The sequence below is a fragment of the Oncorhynchus mykiss genome, chromosome 6, assembly GCF_013265735.2.
Source record: "Oncorhynchus mykiss isolate Arlee chromosome 6, USDA_OmykA_1.1, whole genome shotgun sequence".
Lineage (NCBI taxonomy): Eukaryota > Metazoa > Chordata > Actinopteri > Salmoniformes > Salmonidae > Oncorhynchus > Oncorhynchus mykiss.
The window spans coordinates 14,889,558-14,898,020 of NC_048570.1; the positions used below are offsets into that span (position 1 = coordinate 14,889,558).

The 8,463-nt window shown below is 41.5% G+C and overlaps 1 pseudogene; it reads left to right on the forward strand.

Annotated features, from left to right (window-relative positions):
• Positions 1 to 618, forward strand: part of LOC110525103 — a 54,033-nt pseudogene extending 53,415 nt beyond the window's left edge.
• The last annotated feature ends 7,845 nt before the right edge of the window (positions 619 to 8,463 follow it).

Consider the following 8,463-nt stretch of genomic DNA (forward strand, 5'->3'; position numbering starts at 1 on the left):
TATATGTTCAATGCTTTTTGTCCCCAAATTAATATAATTGGTTCAGAGTTTGTTTTGATATTTCAACCTGTGTGTCCTGATCGCTTCTGGTGTGGGTGAACAAAATCGAAGTGCGCACGAGGACGGAGGCGCGCGTCCAGTTTGGTCAGCATGTTAGGTTTAGGATAATAGGACCTTAGACACAGTCATTTGATACATGTGAATTAAACCTCAAGGGGCAGTTGCATACGTAGGTGTAAACTGATTCCGTACGATCACCTTTTTTATAGACATTTCATAGATCTTTTCATAACCTTGGTGTGTTTTCTGGCATTGAGAATGAATGAGCTCATCAAAGAATGTGGCTCTGAATGGCCCCCCTTAATCACTTTACAGCCAAACTGACTTAAAGTAAATACATCCCCTCTGACTACTGACACCACCAACAGCTTTGAGAGGGTGTCTTTTATGTAATTTGTGTGTGTATGTGTTTGTCACCCAGACATGTCAAGCCAGACGAGCTCTATGGAGGACATTGTGCAAGACAGTAAAGATGTGTTGCCCAGCAGCAAGCATGTGCTCTGTTACCATCAGAGCCCAGAGTTAAAGGTCAAGAAGCCCTCTCCAGACCAGAAGTAAACTCACAGGTTAGTGCAACAGCCAATGAAGCCCTAATATGGTAGTTGTCAACATCAGAATGATCCTATTCATTACCTTTGACCTCCCTACCACCATTATTATTATCAAAATGTCATATGTCAACATTGTATTGAATGAATATTATTATGATTTTGGCATCATTGACATCATATATGTATGATACTTAGGTACAGTTGAAGTTGTAAGTTTACATACACTAAGGTTGGAGTCATTAAAACGTGTTTTTCAACCACTCCACAAATGTATTGTTAACAAACTAGAGTTTTGGCAAATCAGTTAATACATCTACTTTGTGCATGACATGACAAAAGTCATTTTTCCAACAATTGTTTACAGACAGAATATTTCACTTATAATTAATTCACTGTATCACAATTCCAGTGGGTCAGAAGTTGCACATAGATGTTATTCAATCATTGCACCAACACTGCTCGTGACTGTGCCTTTAAACAGCTTGTAAAATTCCAGAAAATTATGTGATGGCTTTAGAAGCTTCTGATAGGCTAATTGACATCATTTGAGTCAATTGGAGGTGTACCTGTGGATGTATTTCAAGGCCTACCTTCAAACTCAGTGCCTCTTTGCTTGACATCATGGGAAAATCAAAAGAAATCAGCCAAGACCTCAGAATTTTTTTTGTAGACCTCAACAAGTCTGGTTCATCCTTGGGAGCAATTTACAAATACCTGAAGGTACCACGTTCATCTGTACAAACAATAGTATGCAAGTATAAACACCATGGGACCACGCAGCCGTCATATCGCTCAGGAAGGAGACGCATTCTGTCTCCTAGAGATGAACATACTTTGGTGCGAAAAGTGCAAACAATCCCAGAACAACAACAAAGGATCTTGTGAAGATGTTGGAGGAAACAGGTACAAAAGTATCTATATCCACAATAAAACGAGTCCTATATCGACATAACCTTAAAGGCCACTCAGCAAGGAAGAAGCCACTGCTCCAAAACTGCCATAAAAAAAGCCAGACTATGGTTTGAAACTGCACATGGGGACAAAGATCATACTTTTTGGAGAAATGTCCTCTGGTCTGATGAAACAAAAATAGAAATGTTTGGCCATAATGACCATTGTTATGTTTGGAGGAAAAAGGGGGAGGGCTTGCAAGCCGAAGAACACCATCCCAACCGTGAAGCACGGGGTGGCAGCATCATGTTGTGGGGGTGCTTTGCTGCAGGATGGACTGGTGCACTTCACAAAATCGATGGCATCATGATGAGGGAAATTATGTGGATGTATTGAAGCAACATCTCAAGACATCAGTCAGGAAGTTAAAGCTTGGTCACAAATGGGTCTTCCAAATGGACATTGACCCCAAGCATTCTTCCAAAGTTGTGGTAATATGGCTTAAAGACAACAAAGTCATGGTATTGGAGTGGCCATCACAAAACCCTCACCTCAAACATATAGAAGATTTTTGGGCAGAACTAAAAAGCATGTGCAAGCATGGAGGCCTACAAACCTGACACAGTTACACCAGCTCTGTCAGGAGGAAGGGGCCAAAAGGCTACCCGAAACGTTTGACCCAAGTTAAACAATATAAAGTCAATGGTACCAAATACTAAATGAGTGTATGTAAACTTCTGACCCACTGGGAATGTGATGAAAGAAATAAAAGCTGAAATAAATAATTATCTCTACTATTATTCTGCCATTTCACATTCTTAAAATAAAGTGGTGATCCTAACTAGGATTAAATGTCAGAAATCGCGAAAAACTGAGTTTAAATGTACTTGGCTAAGGTGTATGTAAACTTCCAACTTCAACTGTAAGTGAGTGCCCAGTTTTTTTAACAGTTGAAAACCAGTTATCCATGCCAAAAAGTTCATGTCTACACAATCATCCCTGAATACTCATAATAATATCATGCGTATATAGCCTGAATGAATATCTATTCGAGGGATTTAATCATAGTCAAAACTAGCAGCTTGGCCACTTCAATAATTTTACAGAACCTTAAAGGCCCATTGCAGTAGAAAACATGATTATCTTGTGTTTTTTATTTCCACACTATGAGGTTGGAATAATACTGTGAAATTGTGAAAATTATGATCATGCCCTTTTTAGTACAAGGGCTGTTTTGAAATTTCAGCTTGTTGTGGTGGGATGGAGTTTTGGTCAGGCGGTAAATTAGTTAATTAACCAATAAGAAAGAGTTCCAAACCTCTCTGCCAATAACAGCTAGTTTTCAGTTTCCCCCTCCCCACTCAGACCACTGCCAGACAGCCCTAGCAATATTCTTGCTTGAGAAATTGCTCTTCTTGCTAAGATGCTATTTTTGTTTATTTTTGACAACAATCACAGTAAGGTGCTTAATTGTTTCCCTGAAATGTTTTGATATTCAGATAAAAACAGCTGTTGTGTAACTTTAAACTTTCTTCAGACCCCTTCACCTGTTCTCTTGCCCCGTATCTTACTTATTGAACCTTTGTGACCCCTTGTGGTGTTCAAAACTATTTTCAGCTTTCACAGTGTCCTGCAATGTTCACTAATACAATGTACCTTATGCAAACATCCATAAATAGTGCAAATTAACCATTAAACTGATAAGCTTAACGGGCTAATTTGTAAAGAGTGGTTAACCAGTCAGCCACTGGCATCCCGATTCGATGCCTACATCAAACAAAGAGTACCTTTTTGTGCATCATTCAGGCTTAAAAGTTATTTTGGCAAGAACTTGATATTGCTAATCATGTAATAAATACTACTACTAATAATAATAATTATCACCAAAGGGTCTTTCAAGGTTGAGATAAAAAATACATACAAAAACTAGATGTAGGTCGGCTGGTATTTCTTTGCAGAAACAGAAATTGTTGGCCTAACCCTAAAGGTTTCATGGTTGTTTGTGTAGCCCGGTCCATATGTGCCTGAAGCTGATCTATGCATCTTTCAAATGGTAAACATACTGAGTCATTTCGACAGAATTATGCTTGATCTCGTGAATCTTTCCACATCCTTTAAAATTGGCCATTCCTCCACATACACAAAGAGGCATTGGGAGAACAATTTCACCAGTATGTGACGACCCTCCCACTCTGTCTGCCAAATTATTTATATTTGTTCTTGTTTTCCTTAATAGGATGTCGGTGGGCGGAGCCGGGAGGGTCGTCAGCAAAATGGGACACACCTGGGCTCGGGTAGATGTTAGATAGATTTTTGTTGTGGCATTTTTGTGGCTGTTTTGTATGTTTGCTTTGGCACCTTTCAACACCCCTCATTATCACGTTTATGCACGCAAACACTGGATACTTGTAAATCATTGCTCTCTGTCAAAGTGCACTGCTTTAATGGGCTTTAATGCTTTAATGGGCTTGAACATAGACCTTAGCTACTGGCAGAGGAGCCATCACACTTTCTGAATGTAAATGTGATGTTATGATTTGGTGTTTGCGTTTTGTACATTTTAGCCTTTGTGAGTTTTAATTTACACATTAGTATTGGTTCTTTCACTGTAGATGAGTCTGTGATAATTGCGCAACTCTAAAGCTTTTGGAGTATTTTTAAAAATGTGCTTTTCTTCTAAGCTTGCTGCCTCCAATTTTCAAATGAATTTGCGTCGCATCACTTCCTCTCGCCTTGTTTTTGAGAACCCATCACTTCTTCTTCAAGGTGTCTGCAAATAAACAGCCACCCAAAAGACTGCAGCTGAACACCATGATGCAGCATGTACAACAAGGCGTTAACAGCTGCAGCTCATTAGCTCCAGTAAAAACATGCAGTTCTCTCATTTGCACTCTGGCCAGTTCAAACGGCATGAGTTAATTTGTTGTTACCCTCTTTTTCTTAAACAAATATCATGGTTGCCCGGAGTGGTATACTCAGGGCAATTTAGCCCTAGCCCATGCACTGCAATGGAAAAGAAAACTTTCTACGACAGTGAGCACTGCTCCTGGATTTGTCTTTCTTCCTCTCCATCCCTTGCTCCCTCTTTCTTTCAAACACTGTCCCTTTCTCTATCGCCCCATCCCCCCCACCCTCTCTGTATGGCTGGACTTCAGCCAGAGCTCCCAAACAGCCTGATTAGAATCTTCCTTAGTGCTGTGGATGACTCCCTGTAAACCATGAAACCTCTCCAGCCAGGAGACAGGTCACTGTTAACCAGTGAATCCTCACACCAAAACCCACAACAACAACAACTACTGTATGCAGCTGTCTTCTGAAGATCTTTTCATTTTTCATTCATATTCAGTGACATATCATCAGGTCACATTTATTACCATTAGATCTTTGTTACTTGTAGAAATGTTACACACCATTTTCAGTAGAATTGTATTTGGCACGGGTCTCTTGACAAGTTGCGTCTTGTCCTTCTGTAATTTGAACATCTTGATCCAATCAACAAGGTCACAAGGTTGACTTGACTCCTTGCTTTGGCCAAACGTTTCTTAACCGCAATGAGTCTGTTTGAAAATGTGTCATTGGCTTTGATAATCTGATTGGTTAGAGACGATCCAATCGCTGGTGACTTTGTTTTGTACGTAAAAACGACTTCAATGATGGCAGTCTCTGACCAAAGTATGTAGCAAACGACAGAGCAGCGGAATAATTTAGTGTGAGTCGTCAGGCTATGATTTGACACCATCCCATCTTTCTTACATACTGTAAATGCCTCTGGCGGTTTTCTCCACGCAGTGCTGCGTCAAAAACACACAACAGACATGTTTGTGGTTTTGTGACGACAGTTACTTATCCTTCTCCAGTGCAACCCGGGAATGGCGTTGGGAGTTAATCACTTGGAAGACGCGGTCGCAATTCGAGGCCAAAGATATGGAAGCAATTTCTCAAGAGCTTGACTTCGCCCCAGAGCTGGAGCTGCCAACTTCCAGGCCTAAGTTCTGAGTCAGACCATGCAGCGGCACACCATGGGGGAATGTCAGAGACTGTGGAGACTACTCCCTTCACATGGTGTCTTGTCTAGTCTGATAACATTCAGACCTGCCACCACAGTTCTAAAAAATACAAGTTGTTTCATTGTCACAAATACCAGATATGTGCAGTGAAATGTGTTGTTTTACAGGGTCAGCCATAGTAGGAGGCTCAGCCATAGTAGGAGGCTCAGCCATAGTAGGAGGCTCAGCCATAGTAGGAGGCTCAGCCATAGTAGGAGGCTCAGCCATAGTAGGAGGCTCAGCCATAGTAGGAGGCGCCGCTGGAGCACACTACGTTTGTGTTTTCCCAGTGGTAAGGCTGATCAGTCAGACTCGGGAAGGTTCTGAATTTGTTGTTTGTGTTTTCCCAGTGGTAAGGCTGATCAGTCAGACTCGGGGAAGGGTCTGAATTTGTTGTTTGTGTTTTCCCAGTGGTAAGGCTGATCAGTCAGACTCGGGGAAGGGTCTGAATTTGTTGTTTGTGTTTTCCCAGTGGTAAGGCTGATCAGTCAGACTCGGGGAAGGGTCTGAATTTGTTGTTTGTGTTTTCCCAGTGGTAAGGCTGATCAGTCAGACTCGGGGAAGGGTCTGAATTTGTTGTTTGTGTTTTCCCAGTGGTAAGGCTGATCAGTCAGACTCGGGGAAGGGTCTGAATTTGTTGTTTGTGTGGTTTCTTAAACCTTACAGCAATAATTACCTTTGATTAATGGTTAGAATACGGATTGCAAATTGATATGGTGCCATTATGTCTTGATCACCTCAACTTGCAAATATTTATCATTGAACGGTAGCGTAAAGGTTCGGTTTTACTATTACTTGACTTCGGCTGCTGTCGTAATCTATTGTCTCACGGTCTGTTTTAACAGAATTGCTAGTCTTGTAAAGGCATTATGAGCACCTATACCTGAACTGTTGTTAAAAGCCCAGTGCACTCAAAAACATGATTTTCCTCTGTTTTATATATATGTCCACACTATGAGGTTGGAATAATACTGTGAAATTGTGAAAATTATGATAAAGCCCTTTTAGCGTTAAAGCTGTTTGAAAAGACCGCCTGAAATTTCAGCCTGTTTGGTTGGGATGGGGTTTTGGCCAGCCTGGTGACATCACCAGGTGGTAAATTAGTTAATAGACCAATAAGAAAGATAGCTCCGAACCTCTCTGCCAATATCAGCTAGTTTTCAGTGTTCCCCTCCCCAGTCAGACCACTCCCAGACAGTCCTACAAAAATTATTGCTTGAGAAATTGCTCTTTGCTAACAAGCTATTTTGGTTTCTTTTTGACCATTTTAATTGAAACCAACCCCATTACGGTACTTAATTGTTACTGAGAAATGATTAGATATTGAGATAAAAACCTCTGCATTGCACCTTTTAAGAGAACTTGCTAATCTCGCACTCTTTTAAAGAATGACCCATAAAGGATCCACAGTAAACCTGACACACACGAGACACAAAGAGAAACCATGAATATACAGTGCAATAAAGGGTCTTCACAAACATGTTGCATTCACTGTCTTTTGTTTACAAAACTAGAACCATTGACACTTACACTGTACACACGCACAGAGGCACATACTGACACATAGAACATTTCCTCATAAACTAGACATGTTTACTCAGAGCCCTGAGACTTGGCCGTTAAAATGGAACAGCAGAATGTTCTGACAAATGTGGCACAGATTGTGGTTATTTCCATAGACAATATTTTTGCTAATTTTAATGGCTGATGGTGTGGAGGGATGTGCACAGTTTTTATTTGGAAATATTGATACATCCCAAACAAACTAGTGATATTGTACAGGCAGCATGTGCATTGACATTGTGGTTTGTCTTTTAGTAACCTGTCCTACTGAAAGGTTACTAAAAATCTTTTTTATTTATCTTGTCTACTGACACGTTCATGACAAGGCTGCCATGATGTGCTAAACCTTTTAACTGATGGTAGTGTGGAGCATCCAATCCCCTATCTCTCTCCATGGTGCCTCCATGGCCTGGTCTACCCCGGAGGCATCTAGCGGAGGACTGGGTCAGAATGCCCAAGATGGAGTCTGTTACTGAAGCTTTGTGTCAGTCTGAACTTGAATCCCTCGCCCCCCTGCGGAGTAGAATGATGATTCCCCCTAGACACTGATCTAATCAAATTCAATTGTGTTTGTCACATACAACAGGTGTTGTATGTGAAATGCTTACTTGGGCTAGCGTCGTCCGGGTTAGGGAGGGATTGGTCGGTAGGGATCTCCTTGTCTCATCGCGCACCAGCGACTCTCATTGTTGTCGGTGATCAGGCCTACCGTCATGGGTGAACAGGGAGTAAACGAGGGGACTAAGCACGCACTCCTGAGGGGCTCTCGTGTTGAGCATCAGCGTGGCAGATGTGTTGTTGCCTACCCTTACCACCTGGGGGTGACCCTTCAGGAAGTCCAGTATCCAGTTGCAGAGGGAGGTGTTTAGTCCCAGGGTCCTTAGCTTAGTGATGAGCTTTCTAGGCACTATGGTGTTGAACGCTGAGCTGTAGTCAATGAACAGCATTCTTACATAGGTGTTCCTTTTGTCCAGGTGGGAAAGGACAGTGTGGAGTGCTGTTGAGATTGTGTCATCTAAGGATCCTTCCGGTGAAATGCGAATTGGAGTGGGTCTAGGGTTCCTGGATGATGGTGTTGATGTGAGCCATGACTAGCCTTTCAAAGCACTTCATGCCTACAGTGGCTTGCAAAAGTATTCACCCCCTTGGCGTTTTTCCTATTTTGTTGCCTTGCAACCTGGAATTAAAATAGATTTTTTGGGGGGTTGTATCATTTTATTTACACAACATGCCTACCACTTTGAAGATGCAAAATATTTTTTATTGTGTATCAAACAATACATTTGTCACGTTCTTCGTAATGATGAGACCAAGGCGCAGCGTGATAAGAATACATTCTTCTTTTTCGCCGG